We start from the raw sequence: 21,998 nt of genomic DNA, 5'->3' as shown, positions 1-21,998 counted from the left end.
GACGGAAACCACGCCTGGGTGCGCCTATACATCGCATGGGTGCATCGGAAACTTCACCACGGCGGCTTCGAGATCACCACGAACGAGGTGCGACAACACTTCCGCAGTTGAAGAGGTGTCAGCTGTGCCGCCTACGAAGAGCAAGACCGGCGCAGCCATCAACGGGCAACCATCCACATAGCAGGCTGGCGCATCATCAACGACCGTTCACGTTCACCGGCCTAGACTACTTCGGGCCTATGACCGTGACAGTGGGCCGCACTCACCAGAAACGATACGGAGTGCTCTTCACCTGCCTAACGACGCGCGCAGTCCAACTAGAAATCGCCGGCAGCCTCAGCACGGACTCCGCCATAATGGCCCTGCGGCGCTTCATAAGCCGCAGAGGGTGTCCCACTGAGCTATGGTCCGACCAAGGCACCAACCTCAAAGGTTCTGACGTCGAACTGAAGAAAGCAGCCGAGGAAGCCATCCAAGAAGAGTCATCAGTCCATTTCATCCGGTGGCGCTACATTCCCCCGAGCGCACCCTTCATGGGAGGTGCGTGGGAACGGCTGGTGCGTAGCGTGAAGACCGCACTAGCCGCTACGTTGAACGAGCGGGCCCCCAAGGAAGAGGTTGGTCGAGGTCGAGCACACCCTCAATAGTCGACCGCTAACCCACGTGTCAACATCGGCAGACGACGACAGCGCCCTAACCCCCAATCACTTCATATTGGGCGGTCCATCGCGCGTCCCACTGCCAGGCAGCTTCACCGAGAGCGACGCGGCGGGACACAAGGAGTGGCGTGCCAGCCAGAGGCTAGCTGATTGCTTCTGGAACCGGTGGGTGAAGGAGTACCTACCCGAGTTGCAACACCGGCGGGAGCCCCGAGCTACACACGGAGCCATTGGACGACCTGGTCCTGATAGCTGATGGGACCTTGCCTCGCAACACGTGGCCGCGAGGCGTGGTGGTGGCGACCTACCCTGGACCAGACGGCGAGATAGCAGTCGACGTGCGGACGAACAAGGGCATTATAAGAAGCTGATCATTACATCGACATCGAGCGACGCGAACACGAGTTAACTCCAGCTACGAGAGCTGCGGCGGGAGATTATGTTCGCGACATTATTTGTATATATCGTAATTTATAGTTGTTAAGTCCCTAGTTAATCGTTTCTGTATTCTGTTATTTTATATAGATTTACATAGATTTAAGATAGTGTAAGTTAAATAAAGTATTCCTTTGCGTGTTGTCGTTATTACCTACGAATAGAAATTGTAATAATAAATAGAATTAAGAAATTGTAAATTGAAATAAAATAAATAAATAGACGCTATAGAGTACCGATCTGAAGAGACACGCGTCTCGTTCATTTTCGCCCCGTCCCGCTCGCACAGATCGCTATCGCGAGTTGGAAACGTTATCGTGCGAGCGGGCGGGTATAAAGATAGGCCGCCTCCCGTCGAGCGGCATTCGCTTCCGGGCAGCGACGCACTACACTCGAGAAGAAATAGGACAAGAAGAAAAAATACTCTCTTCAGACGGTACCGGAGGCTTCAGAATAGTAATCCCTGTGTTTCACTCCAGCCTGAACCAACGCCCCTACAGTCCACGCTCACCGAACGGCAGTCCACACCGTTCAAAATTGCTTATTTTTTGTGATATACAGTCAAAAGCAAATTTAACTAACTGAAGGTAAAATGGATCACCCACCTATACTACTGTGTACAATAGTGGACTACCGTCTAATGGAGTAATGGACTAATGGAGGATAAAACGATGAGGATATGGTTAGATCAATTTGCCCATCGTGGTAACTTTAGCAAAAATAAAACCACGATTGTTTCTAGGGCGACCATTTCTTCAAACAATATAGGTGCATATTTTTGCCAGTCATTCTACTCTTAAATAGTATTATATTAATTATTTTTGTAGTTTTTATTTTAATTTTTTAGAAGTTTTTATTATAATTTTATAAAACGAAATAGATAATTCCCATTTTCATCTTTATTTCTAAAGAATTACGTAACAAATTTAAAGGTATCGTTACATCAGTCAGAAATCACAATTGGTCAGCTGTCATTTTTGATGCTGTCAACCCACTTTCTGCCATCATCGAGTTGTATCGATTAAATCTGGTAACCGATATTTATCGATAACCATGCTGTCACAGCATTCGACCAATGCCGATAACAATCTAACACTACAGGGTGTGTCAATGCAGACTAACTTTAATTTATATAACCAATTTTTTTATGGAACTTAGAATGGCAAACAAGCTGACGGCCTGCCTGATGGTAAGTGCTAAACATGAATAGTTTAGCAGTTACATGGACATAACAGAATATACAATATTATAAAATTTATAAATTTTATAAAGTATTAACGAGTTAGCTTGTGTCTGTGTGTGTATGTCTAAAAGATAGAATTAATGGTAATGTGACGAAAAAATTCTCTGCTTTTTTGACGTCTTTCAGAAATACTGATACGTAGTTTAGGTGTCTAAATTTTTGGTCTACGTCTCCTTAACCAATCATGGCGCAGTATGTCAATTGAAATTTGTGACAGCCCTAACAACAACTGACTAACCTAAGTACATATCGGTTCTCGAACTAAAACATCTCATGTTTTGGTTTAACATACAGTTGATATAAAAACATCCGTACCGTGGGATACCTGGCGTGGGGCTGTTATGATTATCATAAAGTTCATTAATATTAACAGCCATTACCTAATTATAAATCAAATTAATCAGAGTGATGGCGGTACACTCGCATGATATGCTCGGTGAAATGTGGACATGTTGAGTATTACGTTCACTACCACGGCAATAATCGACAAATGCCTCTGACTACCCTTTTAGGAATATCTTTTTTTTTTGTACAACTTAGAATGGCACACAAGCTGACGACCCATTCTAACGTGACGGACTACGACGGACTAACGTGTCAAAATGTGTTTTCTTGTATAAATCTATCACAGATTTACCAGACTTTGTACAAAAGTCGTTTGCTTGGTTACCTCTGTCCCATTCGTGTTTTAACCGTAAAGCAGTTGTGTTTGCACGGCTGTGTTTCGGTTTGAAGGGTAGGATATGGCGTGAATTTATAGGGTACAGATGAATAACACGTAAGTCCTCAGGAATGGCAACGCATGGGGGATATCATGGGCGAAATAGTATACTCTGTTATGTCCATGGTACTGTTCATGTCTATAAGCGACCATTTTGCATCAGGTGGGCCGTCAGCTTATTTGCCATTCTTAGTTGTATAAAAAAAAAAACAGATGACCTATGTATGATAAATTAATACAAAAAAATAATTTAATGTAGGTATTTATTTGTTATCTGACAATTTTGATAATGATACCAATGCAAAGTTACCAGATACCCAGTATGCCTTACCTTCCAAAGGTTAAAGGTTTGATCCTTGCAAAATACCAACATTATAGTTAGAGTTGTCACCGTTTAAATAAAAAATGGAGGAATATAAATAATTGTAAAATGTAAATAGTGATCTTCATATTGTATGTCAATTTTGGATCTTTTATGGTTGCAAATTTATAATGTAATCGAAATGGATTTTATCACCAACTTCTATTTTTATTTAACTAATATAATGAGATCAACATCATTTTGATTATACTAACTATATAATATATAATAAAGGTGGCAACCCTAACCATAAAGATAGATACACACTAACGCCTTCTAACGCATTTAAATTGAAATAGATATTATATATTAATAATACATATTAACTTATAAAAAACAAACAATTTATTGTTTGTTTTTTACAAGTTGTTATAATATATGTCTATATATGTATAATATATGTTGTTATAATTTGCTGTCATCATGCTACTGGAAATTTCCTGCTTCATAATTCCATTTAATTACATATATCTGATTCACATTTTCAGATTATTTGGACTCGAGTTAGTAGCAGAGCACACATAACTGAGGGTTTTTTTTTTTATTTATACAGCAGCCGTATGGTCCCGTCATAGAACGGACTACCCCTTCCTTTTCCGTGGATGTCATCACAGGTGACTAAGGAAATTTACTGGTTGTTGGATGAACAGCAGCGTTTCTCTTAAAACTTTAAAGTCTAACCACGGTTGCTAGCGTCTGCCAAGCATGGCAACGATTGGCAAAACCCCCCAACGGGGAGGCCTAAGTTCAACAGTAGACAGTTAATGGCTGATATGATGATGATGATGATGATGATGAATAGTAGTAAAAATCTTTCTGTCATTGTCTTGAGTGTAGTGCTCAATAACTTGCTGTAAGTATCTACCATAAAAAAGCTTAAAGAACCGCGACATTCTTAAAAGTTTTAGTTAGTAACAATATTGTCGAACACTAGTTTTTTTTTTTTTAAGTTATGTAGATCTAATTCCCGGAATTATTGGATCTATTCAAATTTTAAACTTAATTGAACAATAAAACGTGATAGGCAGTCCGAATGCTTATTGGCATTCTATGCCAGACAAGCTTTAGGAAGTAAGGAAATAAAAATACATTTATTGCTATCCATTTTACAGCAGTCGATGTACATATATCATAGTGTAGATAGATAAAAGATTCAAGTAGTATTATTGCTGAAACCGAAACCGAATTTCGGTTTCAGAAACCAAAATTTATTCGGAATTTCTTTCGTACAATTTTAAAATTTAGATTAATTTGAATTCAGAAATATATAGTTTTATAATAATGGAAGTAGTGAATTTATATATTTAGAGCTTTAAAACATTTTTACAACTCTACATGAGAAGGATGTATGGAACCATGTATTTTAAATAAGAAAATGTGTTTTATTACCAATTTGCTAGATTCTAGGTTCACGCTCCTGAGTACCTATGTTTTTTTTTAAGTGTGAAAATGAAATAGCGACCCCACCTACACTGGTAGGGTACCAGTAAGGAATAATAAATGAGGATGAAGCAGGTCAGTTAGTTCATCACGAGTAATTCAATAATAATTAACCACAATGGTTTCCAGAGGAAACCGCATGCTGGCCAACCTAATAAGCTTTATGGCTAGCAATGGGACTGTTGCACCCCGTTAATAACAATCCCTATTCTCCCCCATGCTATTGTTCAGATTGCTCCTCTAACTTGTCTCGATTAAATGTATTTTTTTTGGATGGGTGAAAATGGTATGGTAGTCCACGCTAACGGGATACGCCGGCGGAGCACCAATGAAGGGTGATAGATGAGAACGAAAACAGGCCAGTTAGCCCATCATGATGAATTCATCAGGAATTAACCATGATAGTTTCCAGGGAGAACCGCGAGGAGGTCGACCTGGTTGGGTATATTGCTAGCAATGGGATTCTCAGTCTCCATTACTAACAATCCCTTCCCCCCCCCCCGATTAAATGTATTTACAAGTTTCAGTGTAGGACAAAATAATATGTTTATTTTAACATGAGGTCAACAACAAGTCGATTTTGCGTTTCATTGAGTTAGATGATAAAGCTCTTTTATACTAATAAAGACCTAATTTTTATTATTATTTTATAATTTAAAGAAAAAAGGCAAACAAATTGAATATATATTTGTTATTATTAGAAAAAAAATATAGAAGTGTTTGTCTGGCTGATTGATTGATGTTTTCACATCCAAATCTTAAAACACTTTGGAACACATTTTTACAAATATGATGTTAATACTAACGATAGATATATATTATATAATTAAGAAATATAAACATAATTACGTTTTACTCACAACTGAATTGACAGCAGATATTAATTTAAACAGATGTCGCTAGTGCATGTATCTATTTGAGTGCAAATATTTGATTCTGGTCTTCGTTCAACAGTTTTTATCCCTGACTTAACTCATGTGAATGAATTGACCAAAATAAAAAGTAGTTTCCATCCCTAATACCAAATATATTTATACCAGATTTCATGATTATAAGTAAAGCTGTTTAGGCATTAAATACGAGTTTGCTGCCTCTTAGGTGGCAAAATGGTATTTATAACGTTACTAAAGATAGAGCCCAATCTGGTTTCACTGATTTTCAATTTTAGAGGTCCTATATAAAATTGATTAACAAAAAAGAGACTAATAGCTGGTAATTTAGAAAAGGCAAAATGCGGATGCCGATTTACTATCAATAGTTTTTTGTACATCAAAACAAGTAGTTTAGTAGTGACGCGCTTAGTTTTGATGTAAATTAAGGCACTTGCGTCGTATGTCTCTATTTATGTCTATGGTATAAATAAATTAAACTTATCCATGTCTTTTGAAAATAGATTATACAATGTAATATATCTAAGTTACAAATTAAAATATAATTCTTAAGCCGAAAAAGCCCCACATTAAGGACAATTAATTATATAAATTTTATTTATTAGTAGCGGACCCGGCGAATTTTTTGTATTTTTTTTACGTGACTCTTAACTATTCTGTGGCGAAAACGATGCCAATAAATGATAGATCATCAAAATTTGTGCAGCCGTTCTAAAGTTACTAACCTGTCTTTGTTTCTTTCATATAAAATTATTTATTACTTTTATAATAGTTTTATAATTATTTATTTAGTTTACCGCTGAAGTTTTCATTGCTTTTAATGTTGCTCAAAATGAATGAAAATAACAAGGTATAGGAAGCTCTATAAATATGAATATACATATACATAGATAAATATATGCTCACGACTATAATCTCTAATGGGGTAATAATATCAATCGCCATTGTTGTGAACGTAACTCTCAATATGTCCACATATTCGCCGTACATTAAAATCCAACATACGTACACATATTTTAATATATTTTAATTTTAATTGGGTAGGCACAATAGTCCAACTATGGTAAACTAAAACATAAATTATGCAAAACACCCAAACATACAATCAATGATAAATAAATTTGTTTAAATATTTACATATAAAAATATAATACATGTTGCTAACTAACTATTAAGTATCTCTTGGTTGTATCCTTAGATTATATAGATACAGTGTCTCCATAGAAAAGATTCGAGAAAAACGGGTCAACTTTTTCATACAATTTTGCGCGATAAATATTTAGGAGTGATTCCTTTATAACTTCTATATCTATTTTTTTTTTTTACTATTTCTGCGTCTTTTTAATGAGTAAACACATATTTTATTTATTAAATAATACGTCAAGATACATTTTATGCGTTAGTTTATACCTATATAGAACACATAAAAAAACGAGTCTGCTAATTTGACAATTAGCTGACAAAAATTTACCCGTTTTTTGAGGCTTGATGCTCTGTCTATATAATCTAAAGTTGTATTATAAGAATCTTGGATCTTTAGAACAACGGATGGTTAAAGCCATTCAAAGCTCACCAGGCGAGCAGAAGATCGTGTGGAAGATGTACAGCATATACCCTGCACACTTAGATGTAGAGCTACCCTTCATTGGGGCTCGTGTCAGGGTCGTGGACTATTTCAGAAGGTATCTTATAGCACTGTTCCTTTGAATAGGAAGGTATATCATCAGATTGTTTAGTTGGTAAATGTCCAGTAGAACCTACATGGACCCTAAGCTTTGTGGGTCTGCATGATACATTTTACCTCAAATAAAAAAAAGGTTGTATCATAAGAACATATTCCGGCTATAGGTATATACACGAACGTGATTACTATTTCTTGCCACTATTTCTGCTATCGTATAATTTATAGGTTTTTTTTTATACAACTTAGAATGGCAAACAAGCTAACGGCCCACCTGATGGAAAGTGGTAACCGTCGCCTATAGACATGAGCTGTACCATGAACATAACAGAGTATACCGTTTCGCCCATGATACCTCCCATGCGTTGCCATTCCTGAGGACTCAGGTGTTATTCCTCTGTACCCTGTAAATTCACGCCAAAAAGTGCAAATTTACAGGTGCACTTGGATATGACTATTTTTCTTGTAAATCACCTGCTAAATTCAAGTTATTAAATGGCTAAAAAGTAAAGGAGTTGTATAATGTTATACAACTAAAAATAACAAACTGACGGCACACTTTATGTAGAAGTAGCAATATGAACAACACCATGGATATTACACTGTGACGCCCTTAATACCTAATTTTGTCTGTTACAACTGGTGTCCATACTTATCTATAACTTATAACTTTATCTAGCACAAAGTAAAGCTTAATGTTGTACTTTACAGAAAGATGTGACAGTATGTGTATAAAAAAAAAACTGTAAAAATAATTGCTTACTTTATTACTTAGTTAGTTTTTTGCTGGAATACCATACATAAAATATTTTGAATGATATTTTTTAATCGCATCGCGTTATTCAATAGATCTTCATGAAGTCAAAAATATACCACCATTTTTTTTAATAGCTATGACAATGGAATATACATATTTATTTCTACGTTTTTGTACTTTTTTGCTTTGTCGGACGCTAGTATTTGAGTAGTTTTTCGTCCGACATTATTTATTATATATATGTATAATGTAGGTACATATTATATGTATGCTATTTCTAAATTACTGTTTTAATTTAATATTATTCATTACGTTGCACCGTCAATTATATTTTCTGTTATTCCTATCTACGATCGATTGGTAGATAACGCCAATATAAATATGTATGGTGTCAAGTCGGTCATTTACACTAAGTGTATTAAAGTTTAATAAATAAATTAAAATTCTAAATTTTTCGCTAATAGACTACAGTATAAGTTTCTTTAAAAAAGCGTGAAAAGGTTTACATTCCTTTGGTATTGTAGAAGTCAGTTCGCTATTAGTATATTAGATCAGTATGTTGGTATACCATCATCATTATATCAGCCTTTAATTGTCCTCTCCATAAGTAGGATTTTGCCAGTAGTTGTCATGCTTGGCAGGCGTGTTAGTAAGTTTTAAAAGGGGCGCTGCTGCCTATCTTTTAACCATTAAACCCTCTTAGTCGCCTCCTACGACATCCAAGGGCAAGGAACGGGTGGCTCATTCAAGGCTGGGGCCACACGGCTATGGTATATACCTAGATCGAAATATATATTGCTTATTTTAGGAAAATCCCTTAAGTTTGCCTTTTTATTATAAATTATAATTAGATAGGTATATTTACGTAGATAGTAAGTACCTACTGTCTACGTAAATATATTCATATACGTAAGCGAAGAAGCAAATCATTAATAGATGTCCAAATAGTTGAATGTTTGAATTAAGCTGTTCACAGTTCAAAGAACCCTTTATCCCCCTAGAACCCCTTAGTATCATATCGCTGTTACTGTCCACTGTTGAACATAAGCCTTCCCCATAAGGAGAGTTTTGCCAGTAGTTGCCACACTTGGCAAGCAGGTTAATTTGCTTTAGCATGAAAGAAAAAAAGAAATATTTTTATTCAGGCAAACTTGGATTTAAGCATTTTTAAATAGTCATTTTTTGTATGATGATCAAATAGGTATATGAGGGGGAAAGGGATTGTTAGCAATGGAGTTTGACAGCCCCATTACTAGCAATATGCCTTATTAGGTCGACCTCCATGTGGTTCCCCCTGGAAACCATCGTGAACAATTCTTGTTGAATTCGTCACGATGGGCTAACTGACTTACTTCATCCTCACCTATCATCCTTCACTGGTGCCCCGCCTGTGTATACCGATAGCGCGGGTGGGGTTACCATTCCATTATCATCCATTAAAAAAAAATGGGTAGGTATATGATTATCAAATGATGTAGTTAAAACCGATTTGAATGCAAATAAATCATACAAATTGTTATTTCAACTCATATGATGTAGTCAAATCAGGAACAAAATAAATTTTGAATATTTGAACTACTATGTACCTAATTAACTAAAACGAAGGACACATTATGAAGTCACATAAACTAAATGTAAATAAAATTTTTGTGTGTTTACGGTCACCATAGTTATTTCCTTTCCGCTATTGTAAGGTCATTTTCACAATAAACACGAATATAAAAATACTCTATTTATTAAAACTATTGAAGTTGTTTAGACAGATTCGGATATATAAATATATATTTATATCACTCGAAAAATACTTCCCTTATTGGTCCAATTGAGAAAAAGAAGTACTTATGTGTGTACCTACCAAACTTCCATTTTACATGTAGGTATGCAACCTTGCTACGCAACTTACCTAGCTGTCTTATCCAAAAGCATAACGTGGTAACTGAGGGGGGAAGGGTTTAGTAGTAATGGGAAGGTTAGTCCTCATTGCTATCAATATACACTACCAGGTCGACCTCTACGCGGTTTCCCCTACAAATTTATCGCTAAATTCGTCACGATGGACTAACTGACCTGCCTTTCCATCCTCATCAATTCTCCCTCACTGGTGCCCAGCCAGTGTATACTGATAACGCAGGCGGGGTTACCATTTCATTATCATCCATTAAAAAAATAACTAGCTGTCTTATCCAAAATCATAACGTGGAAACTGCATTAATTTGTATAAACAAATAATATGTTAATATTTTTAATTTAAGAAAACACCTGAATTTGTTATTCATATAAATAAAATTATTATTATTTTTATGTGAAGTAAGTAAGTAGTAAACAATTAAGTAAATATATATTTGTTAACATAATCAAAACATAGTTAGATATGCAGTTATTCGTCTTAAAAATATTAATAATATATTTAAAAATGAATTTTTTATTCAAATCGGTATGCCTACTTAGTTTGAAGTGAATTCGAAATGTAATTCTCTCTAAGTTTATTGAACCACGGCATCGAAGCTTCCGTTGTATTATTGTAATAAGGGTGAATAGGTCATTGAATAAAATCTTTTACAACATGCAATTGTCGTTTTTTGCATTTTTCTTTTATATTTTTCTTTTAGTATTTTACATTTATTTTAGTACAATTAATTTAATAATAAAAATTCTTGAAGTCTTGAATAAAAAATAATATGTGTTGTAGATATATTAAATATTTTTGCCAATGAGTTATATTGGTTTAATTTAATGTTTATAATAGAATACTCCTAATTTAATTAAATCTACTTAAAGATACCCTTCATTGAGCTAAGCAATTATTTTAAAAAATACTATTTATATTTTTAACATATAATATCTATATAATTAATAAATTACATACTAATTATATTATGCTTATTGAATAAAATGGGAAGTACGCACTCAAGTTTTTAAATATAAATGCCCAAGTTTATCTCAAGTTTATTATTATCTATTTAATTTACTGATAATTGAAATAAAGGCTCACCTCTGTATATAGAGTTGGTTTAGATTAAACTTATGTCAATATATCGTTTGTACACACTATTTAATCACTTAAACGTATAATTAAACACAATTTATTTTTCCAAGTACATCCGTAGGTGAGTGAGTACTCTCAACTTTAACCTTAGGTAACTTGTCACATAAACTATTTATAAGCACAATATCAAACACGAGTTTTAATCGCACTGCACTGCACAGAAATGAATAGTTCAATTAATTATTTCTTTTATGAATAATATGCAAAAATCTTCGGCGTGATTGGACATTCGTTAAAGTTCGTAGTGTATAGCAGCGACGCAGTCAGTGAACGCGCGCGGGTTAACACGACGACTGGCGGCGTACGCGCAGCTCAACTCGAGACTGCGCTGAACGCAGGGCTCTGAAACCGTTTAGGGACCATCAGACATAAATTTTTAGTATTTAATTCGTGAAACAAGCGAGTTGTTTGCATAAGTTTTATTAAAAACTAGTGATCCGGTTCACCTTCGCTCGAAGAGTTAGAATTTTCGAAAATAATATATAGTCCATGTTACTCGCTGATAATGTAGCTATCTATAGATGAAATAATTTTTAAAATCAGTTGAGTAGTTAATTTTTATCATAGTTTACATTTAAAAAGCTAATTGTGACGATAAGAATCTTACTTAGCCACAAAATAGTAAACAAAAAGAAACTAAAGTTAAAAATAAATTCAGTTACCCTAAACATAAGATAGGTAACATACTTTTATAATTTAGTAATTTTCTAATCGCCTTAAGGAAGTATTTTGATCAATAACGTATAAGTATATTTAATATATGAACTACCAATTAAGTAACTAATTCGAATAAAGTACGAGCGAGGCTAAGCAATAATGAATGTATAATAGAAACGATTCAGCTGCTCTGAATAAAAAAATAACATAATTAAATACAATTTAATGTAATAAATAAATCACTAGCCAAATGTTTTTAACTTCTGACAAAAACCTGTTAAGTCAACCAATGTATGCACCAATAGCTTACAGAGATCTAAGTAAAAATATATTCACCTCCCTCACACACTGAACGTTGATATTGATGTTAGAAAAGGACGTCTCCGACGTTACAGGTGATTTCACATATAACTTAGTTTAAGTTTTTCGAATCTAAAGGTGTTAAGCGAATAAGTAGTCTGTTATTTAAATTTGAACTTTATTTGTTATTGCACAAATTCTAAATTTGATTATATTTATCTCTGATTTTCAGTATCTGGTAAACAGATAATTGGAAATATGTAAATTGCCAAAAAAATACATTAGCAACTCGATACGAGAGAAACGATATGTTCACGAGCATAATATTTTAGTATACTTTGGAAGACCATGAATATGGTATTTACGGTACACAAGGTGATTTTTACGTGGGATGCGCAAGCGCAGCTGGACAGTGGACACGTTTCATTAGCTGAGAGACTGCATCTTCTCGCTTCGTCCCACTCCTACGCTGTGGCCGGCAACGCATTGGAATAGGACAACATTATGTTTACATTATGGACCGAAACGTAGACGTGGCTTTATTGGGATCTTCCCAAAGCTGATCGGCTAATTTTCGTAGGTAGGAGGAAATTGTCAGTTACGCAGTTTTACATAGCGTCCGTTTTTATATTATTTATTGAGCGTACATAATCTTTTAATGGCCATCATCTACTAGTCACCGTTTTCCTTTATTTTTATTATCACATCGTCTTTAAAATATTAATATAGTTGAATATAATTATTAACTGCTTATTAGGTTCCTTATTAACATTTATTTATTTATTTTAAATAGGCATAAAAATAAAAATGAGATGACGTTTGTTAGGTTTACTTCGGTTATATTTATAACATAACTTGATAATGTGTTTAATAATTTGGTATTTTATTTTTAAATATTCGTAACAGTTCAATGAAAGTATTTAGGGGAAAATGATTTTGTATAAAATTTAATTATAAAAATCCCGTGTTACTATATTCTTTTTAAAGCTAATCTCCAAAACCGCTTAACGTATTTTCATGTACATTTTATAAATATATGTATATTGTTTACACCAACTTGTGAAATTTATTTTATTTAAGTATTATTTATTAAATACAAGAAATTTACAACAGCGAGTACATTCGACCCCGCACTAGACGAACCTGTATCGCGGGAAGGAGAAAGTATATGAGTATCTGACAAAAAAAATGGACCCGGTAGGTGGCTCTAGTTGCAAAATAACATTTGTCAGATTAGTTAGTACCTATATCATAATGGAATTATAAATGTCTAAAAGTCTGTACCTACCTAGGTACATAGAATTTGTTTTGGCAGAAATTTTTAAAATTATTTTTGCACAAAGTCTCCCTTTGGTGACTTCATTGCTTTCAAAGATTTTCATTTAGTTGGAAGTATTAGCCTAATTGAAATATATGTAATTTTTAATATAAACAGTCAAGCAAATCATGAGATATAACTTGAACCCTTGTCTCTATTAAGTCGTGTAGAATGTAGGGATCTTTAACTGGACATTTTCATTCATTAACAATAATATCATCATTAATAATAGACAGAAGAAAAACTTCTTGTTTTAGAAACATTAGGTAATTTTTTCATAGAGTTCTTTTAGCAACACAAACGTATCTAGAAAAGTAGATATTAGAATAGGAATTATTAATTTAGATTTTATAATTAAAAATTAAATATATGTGAATAATAAATAGTTATATATTAATTATTTTTCTTACAGTTTAATTTAAACTTATATATATATATATATATATATATATATATATATATATATATATATATATATATATATATATATATATAAAACTATATCCCGCGGCTCCGGTCCTGTGATCACTACATAAAGTATTCTATGTGCTAAGTTAAAACATAACCTTCTCGTGTATCAAATTTCATTCTAATCTGTTTAGTAGTTTTTACGTGAAAGAGTAACATTGTTCCATTCATCCATCGTTACAAACTTTCGCATTTATTATATTTAGAGGACTTTTTTTATTATTATAATATGTTAATATGTTCTCGCAACTGTATTATCCTAGACAAGCACATTGGAAAACTGTAAAGCTCACGTAGTCGTGTTAAATAAATAAAACTTACCTTCTGAATTAAATTAATTAATTAAAATATACGACTAGTAAAAAAAAAAAGAAAATCATTATATATTTGTCTGTTAGGAAATATTTTAAAGATACGTAGATATAAATTAGTAAATACTAATCTATGTCTACTACATAATGTAAAGTAGCAATATTTGAATTTCTAATAAGACATCGTAAAGATTAAAGGTATCTACCTATACCAACATTAAGTTACAGAGATTTACTGTATTTAAAAAAGAAGAGTGGCAATTAATTAAAAAAAATAATTTGTATACAAAAAGCAGCAAAATATTCTTTAACATTTCTCATTTCACAACTTTAGTGATGAAAAATTTCAATGAAGAATTTTTTTTTATACGACTTAGAATGGCAAACAAGCTGACGGCCCACCTGATGGAAAGTGATAACCGTTGCCTATAGACATGAGCAGTACCATGGACATAACAGTACACACACATACTGTTTCGCCCATGATACCCCTCATGCATTGCCATTCCTGAAGACTCAGGTGTTATTCCTCTGTACCCTGTAAATTCACACCATATCCCACCCTTCAAACCGAAACACAGCAATGTAAATACAAGTGCTTCACGGTAGAAACACGAATGGAACAGAGGTACCCAAGCAATCGACTTTTGTACAAAGTCTCCCTCTTCAATAATTCAATTCTTTTTATGTTTTTTTTTTATACCACGAAGCTAGCAAACAAGCAAATAGGCCATTAGAGTGTAAACGGTTACTGTAATAATAACTATTCAATCACAATCGGTTAGATCGCATATAAAGTCGGCTCGAATTATTGATGATCAGCGCCTTACTGTCTAACTCGACCCACTGAAACTGCGTAGAGATGTTGCATCTCTGTGTATCTTTTACCGAATTTATCATGGGGAGTGTTCTGAGGAATTGTTCAGATTGATACCTGCTGCTGATTTTCACCACCATACAACCCGCCATAAACTAAAATTTGATCCCAAATATCTGGACGAGTGGCAGTCTTCCAATGTGCGTTTTTTAAGGCACTTTCTTTCATGCACAACCTTTCTTTGGAATCAACTTCCAGCAGCAGTATTTCCAATCCGAAACGACAACATAACCTTCAAGAAATGAGTATATTCCTTTTTAAAACGCCGGCAGCACACCTGCAATGTCTTTGGTGTTGTGGATGATCATGGGCGGCGGTAGTCACTTACCTTTAGGTGTGCCGCATGCTCATTTGTCCCCGTGTGTTATAAAAAAACAAATCAAAAATTTATAACTTTACAAGCTGACTCAGCAAATATTATTTTAACTCTTACCTACCATCACATAGCAGACCATATCGATCGAGTTCGAACTTGAAATTATACATTTAGAAAATTTCATTAAATTGGTCTAACGATTTCGGGGATTAACGTAAACAAATATCGTGACGCGAGATTTTTAAATATTGCTAACTGTATCCCGCAACTTTGCAGACCATATCTATAAGCTTAGGTTTAACCTATTCGCGTACCAAATTGTATTCATTTTACGTGAAGGAGTAATAAACATCCATCCATTCTCACAAATTTTAAAGTTTAGTAGAAAGAATTAAGGTTTTTTTATACTATTTACTATGATACCTAAAAAAATTAAAAGTAAAAAATAAGATAAATAGAAATGTATAAAGGTACCCTTTTTTGCAACTATTACAATGTATACTGTGACGTCCATGGTCCTGCTAATGTCTACAGGCGACGGTAACCACTTTCCATCAGGTAAGCCGTCAATTTATTCGTCATTCAAAATTGTAAAAACAAAAAAAAAATAGGGAAAGTTCATACTGTCAATATGATCTAAACATTTACGTAGTTGTCGTCTAAGGCGATTACTGGTGATTTTCCACTTTCCCGCCCGCCGAAACATGACTGTGTGCATTTGTGCATAGTGTACAGACGCAAGGCATATTCATTATTGTCAGCCAGTAATCAGCATCTCTTAATGGTCGAGAGATGGATAACAGCGTCTCCTTTAAAACATCACCAAAATCTTAAATGCGGTTGCCAACCCGCCTGTCAAGCTTAGCAACTAGTGGTAAAATCCTCCTTACTCTCCATAAGGCAAGAACCGTATTTAACAGGAACTGAATAGTTCACCAGTAGATGGTTAACGCCTAATATGATGATGATGATGATGTGTGACAAATGTAATTAAATTCTTTTGCATTTATGTTTATGTCACGTTATAACTGAGCTAATTCTAAACAATTTTATTTCAAAACGATACAACAGTAGAAAATCTAATCTCATAATAATTTCTTGTTAAATACTTTGGTAAGTACTATACTAACTTTTATTCGAGATATTTTAAGTGTGATCGATTGATTGGCATACATGCAAAAAAAATATTTTCGATATAAGTACAGAATTACTACTTTTTATTACTTGTAATATTTTTATTGTATCACACAAATTCACTATTATTTACCTCATTGCAAAATGTATTTTTTTTTTATTTCTCTTGATGGATTATACGGAAAACTCATACCAGTACTCCAAATTTGGTGACAACTTGTAGAGCTATTAAAACGTCAAGATGTAACAAACTCGCTCACATTTATAATATCAGTATGGATGGGACAACAAAATTTTTGAAACGGTTTTGTCGTGTGGGTGTGCAATTTGTGAACGCTAGGGTGGATGCGCGGGCGTAGCATGGCGGTGCGACGTCAGCGCCGCGGCGCGGTAGCGCTATCAACATGTTATCTGGGGCGTGCACCGCTACTCATTTCACACTCGCCACCACTCGCTCGAATACTGGTACTAGTAAAGGTAGAGTTAGACTAAATTTGCGCCGAGTAGATAAATAATATTTTTAGTATTTTTTTAACAAATTTATTATAAACTAGCTACCCGCCACAGCTTCGCACGAAAACGAAGAACATGAGGCAATTCATTTCTGTCAATATTTTCGAAGATCTTTCTATTGACCTCTGGCTCACCCACTCGCTCACTTTTTATAATGTGGAGAATTTAAATCCATACTTTTCATTTTTCCGTACAACTTTTGAAACATTTTCTTTCATATAAAACTTATCTTGACAATTACAAACTCAATAAAAAAGAATTAGCGGAACAGTTGCAACCTTCTGAAGTGATTATCATAGAGTAAAACACAGAAAAAGCTGAAATCTGCTCTTTTCTGTCTTTTTTTTAAATTGGAATTTTATTCATCTGCTTAAAGCCTAGATGGTTGCGTTCAAATCGGCTTCAAAAATATTTCCTTTCGCAGACACACAAGTTATTGAACGATGTCCCTGTCGATGTTATTCCAAGAGATACAAAAAAAAAATATCGGTAATCGTATTCACCAATGACGAATGGGGCAGTTTTAATCATCACAAAATTAAAACAAAATCAAAATTCTATAGATTGTACCTGTGTCCAGAAAATCGTTCCAAAATGGTGAAACTCTAGTAACATTTTCGTAGAAAAAAAAATGCAGGCGAATCCCTAAAAAATGTTGCGTACTTCGGAGGGCACGTAGTCATCCTCCGGTTTGATAGCTAGGATCATCATGGTCATCATCATCGTATCACCCGTTAACTGTACATTGCTGAACACAGGTCTTCCCCACAAAGGGGGGTTTCGCCAGTAGTTGACGCACTTGGCAGACGGGTTGGCTACCGCAATTTTTTTTATGGGTGAAAATGGTATGGTAACCTCGTCTGCGCTAACGGGATACGCTGGCGGAGCACCAGTGAAGGGTGATAGATGAGAATGAAAACAGGCCAGTTAGCCCATCATGATGAATTCATCAGGAATTAACCATGATAGTTTCCAGGGAGAACCGCGAGGAGGTTGACCTGGTTGGGTATATTGCTAATGGGATTCTCAGTCTCCATTACTAACAATCCCTTTCCTCCCTTGGCAACCGCAGTTATACTTTAGTGATGTTTTAAGAATGACGTTGCTACCCATCCCTCAACCATTAAGTTCCTTTAGTCGCCTTTTACGACCCCGAAGAAGAAAAGAAGGTATGGCTCATTCTATGACAGGAGCACACGGCATATGGGCGAGATGGTAATAATATTACAAGATACGAAGGCATAACATCGTAGTTCTCAGAAATACCAATGCATAGGATATGGGGTAATAGTTTATCCAAGGGCCTGTTCATATCTATAGGCCGTGAAAAGGGTATACTTTGGCAGATATCAGAGATTGAAAGAAGGTAGGAAATAATGTTTATTAGGGTAAACTTAAAGCAATTCTGAATTGTAATTCTTATGATTTTAACGCCCATTCGGAATGCAGTATCAGCTAAGAACTCAACTGTTGTTTTTTTCAAAAACTTGAAATCTGTTTTTGAAATTTGAGTGACAAAATTAAAAAACTTGAATTTTGTTTTTGAAATTTGAGTGACAAAATTTAAAAACTTGAATTTTGTTTTTGAAATAAATAACGAAGTTAGGTCAGTTGGCTTGTCACGACAAATTTACCATGGATTAATCATAATATTGTACTAAAGAGATAATCCTAATCGGTGGCACTTGTTGTCTTTATACATGACCAACACTATGCACACGAGGACACTGTAATGCCCATGTTATCTCTCATATGTTACTATTCCTAAAGATTATTCGTGTTATGCTGCCTTGCCCTGTAATATCTGCCGTTATTTTACCATATCACTATATCTATCCACCCTTAAAAATGAAGCATTCATGTAAGCAAAGCTGATACATGGCAAAATCACAATGGACCAGATATCCAAGCAGACAATTTTTGTATATTGATCAACTTGTATGATAAAATTTCTTCTTGTTGTTTGAAAATTGTCACAACACTGTACTCTACTTGCTGGCATTGATGTTCCTTCTCACTTTAGGTTTGCTGGAAGAGAGCTCCTTTAGATTTAAAGTCGCCTTTTGTACATTTGTTTACTTCTGTCATAGTTTTTATGTATTCTCTGTGTGTACAAATATTTGTAACAAAGTACATAAACAGATGAAATTGTAACTATACGATATCTGTGCGTGGGAGATATTTAGAAAAAATTATATAAGAGATCTTAATAAGACCAATAGAAGCCAAAACAAAATTTATTAGAATTTGTTTTCTGCTTGTTCCTGCATCACGCAAAAAGTGCTGCATCAAATTATATATCTGGAGGTCTATATTAAAATCTAAGGTAAATTCTGTCTTGATATACCATTTAGAAATGTTCTATTTCATTAGTTTTTCTACATTTGAAATATACGCCTAAGAAAGTAGCGGGCAAAGCAAGTAGCTAGTTAGAATGTACGTTATGATATCTAACTACAAGCTCAGATCTTCACCATATATTCGAGGTCGCAGAACTTCAACAACAGTGGTTTCATCGCAATTAAAGCGAAAGGAAGGACGCGTCGTAACATACTGGTATCACGACATCGAGAAAGTAAGAGTACGACAATTTCACGGTTGCGGACTGCACGCACTGAACTTGAGCTAATGTGAGATGTACAGATAGCAGGCCACTGCCACCTCTTGGTCTAGGATTTTAATTACTGTTTATATAACTACATTTTACTATGCAAAGAACAGCGTCTTCAATCGGGCCAAAGTTCTTGTTGAGTCTCCACGCATCGATGACCGTCGATGTTATGAATGTTCTATAGACACATTAACTTAAAAATATATAAATTTAGAACGCGAAATCGCGAATTTACAACACGAAGGTGGCTAACAAGCATACAGCCTGTGTGATGGTAAACGATCACTGGAGCCTATGTGTGTATACAACGCCAGATGTGTCACGTGCGCGTTGCCGCCCTTAAAGAAACCTTAATACACACGCCCTTTTTGAAGAAAATATTTAGCTTCTAGCGTGTGAGGATAATAAAAGGTAGCAGTGAGAATAATTTCAAACAACAAACAAGTCCTCAGAACATAATTCGGTACATAAGGGCTAGAATACACAAAGGAAGGCAATGTCTCGCGTTAGACTTAGAAGCTTGAGATTGTAGACAATTCTTATAGTCCGTCTTTGAACAGGATTAAGCTAGTATTCAGGTCTTTTGATCCCATAGATTTGAGTAGTCCTCCATAAAGGGCTAGATTTTTTTCTCGCAATAAGAAAATTTAAAAACAAACTACAATTACTCAGTCAGTTATTCGGTTTTGTGAACACTATTACTAGATTTCAGCTTGATATAACATATATACTTATCCATTATGATTAACCCTATATTAATTAGTAGTACTAGATTTTTACAAAAGAAAGAGATTTTTGGGTTATACATATATGTATTGGTTTAATAAGTGAAGTAATAATATTGTTTTTAGTAAATTTTATCTGTTTGGTCTGAAACTGCCAAAAAGATAATTTTAACAGTAAGAAAGTTTCTATACTTTAATTAAAACTCTATCAATTTATGTTTGTGACTTTGTCACATCTATGAGTCAAATTTATCTTTTGGCATGCTTTATCTGCATACGCTACATATGTTAGGTGATGCATGCGCGCTCAGATCTCGCCGAAATTGTCCCCGCACAATTTCCCGCGGCTTTCCATATTGTTTGCGCTTGCGCAACACATGTTTGGTAATTCGATTACCCAACCACTTGCGAGATTTTGATGGTTTCCAAGGCAGCACTGTAATAACTATGTTCCAATAGGACTGTCAAACAAGATGTTGTTGTATACAATCAATCTACTAATATTATAAATGTGAAAGTTTGTTAAAATGTTTATTATTCAATCATTCTTAATTGGGAGGATTAGAATAGGTAAAAATTTGAAGATATAATTCATATAGAAAGCCACGGTATAGAGCTAGTAAAAAATAAAGAAGCAAATATAATTTTAACGATAAAAGAAATTTATAAATTAAAGTTTTCAATCAGTTTGTGCTTTTTATCTTTTCATGAAATACCTACAATACAGTGATGTGGATGAACGCTGAATAAAGCTGAAAGTAAATAAACTGTAAGAAGTTTTGAAAAAAAAACGAGATCATTTTGTCAGAAAACGAACTTTATTATTATTATCATCAAGCTCAATTAGTAATGTTCGTCATTCACGTCTATCGTACTAATGACCATTTTTTGAACCGAAATTCACTTTCTTATGGCGATATGGCGTGAATTTACAGGGTACAGAGGAATAACATCTGAGTCCTCAGGAATGGCAACGCAGGGGGGGTATCATGAGCGAAACGGTGTGCTCTGTTATGTTCATGGTACTGCTCATGTCTATAGGCGACGGTTACCACTTTCCATCGGGTGGGCCGTCAGCTTGTTTGCCATTCTAAGTTGTATAAAAAAAAAAACTTAGAATGGCAAACAAGCTAACGGCCTACATGATGGTAAGTGGTAACCGTCGCCTATAGACATGAGCAGTACTATGGACATAACAGAGAGAGAGAGATGGACATTACTGTAGAATCAGGTGTTATTCCTCTGTATCCTGTAAATTCGCTGCCATATCCCTTCAAACCGAAACACAGCAATGCAAACACAACTGCTTCACGGTAGAAACACGAATGGGACAGAGGTGTCTAAGCAAATCACTTTTGTACAAAATCTCCCTCTGGTAAATATCACATCTGGACAAATATAGTTTAAGGTGATTCACAGTTAGATGGCAAGCCTAATACAAGTACATTGTTTAACAGTGTTTTCGATTAATAACAATTATTCGAAAATTTAAACAGAAACTTTTCAGTGTCGACCAATTAAATTCAAACTGTGTT

General features: G+C 34.6%; 1 protein-coding gene across 1 annotated transcript in view; it reads right to left on the bottom strand.

The window, feature by feature from the left end:
• The window catches only part of LOC113511046 (putative transcription factor SOX-15), a 170,813-nt gene extending 159,284 nt beyond the window's left edge, over nt 1–11,529 (bottom strand). The window contains exon 1 of the mRNA XM_026894615.3: nt 11,180–11,529. The gene's annotated coding sequence lies outside the window, so the exon portion shown is untranslated. The remainder of the gene's footprint in view (nt 1–11,179) is intronic.
• Between the last annotated feature and the right edge of the window lie 10,469 nt (nt 11,530–21,998).

Source organism: Galleria mellonella, unplaced genomic scaffold (assembly GCF_026898425.1).
Source record: "Galleria mellonella isolate WM207_F2 unplaced genomic scaffold, CSIRO_AGI_GalMel_v1 utg133, whole genome shotgun sequence".
Classification (NCBI taxonomy): domain Eukaryota; kingdom Metazoa; phylum Arthropoda; class Insecta; order Lepidoptera; family Pyralidae; genus Galleria; species Galleria mellonella.
This window is presented reverse-complemented; position numbering and strand designations above follow the sequence as displayed.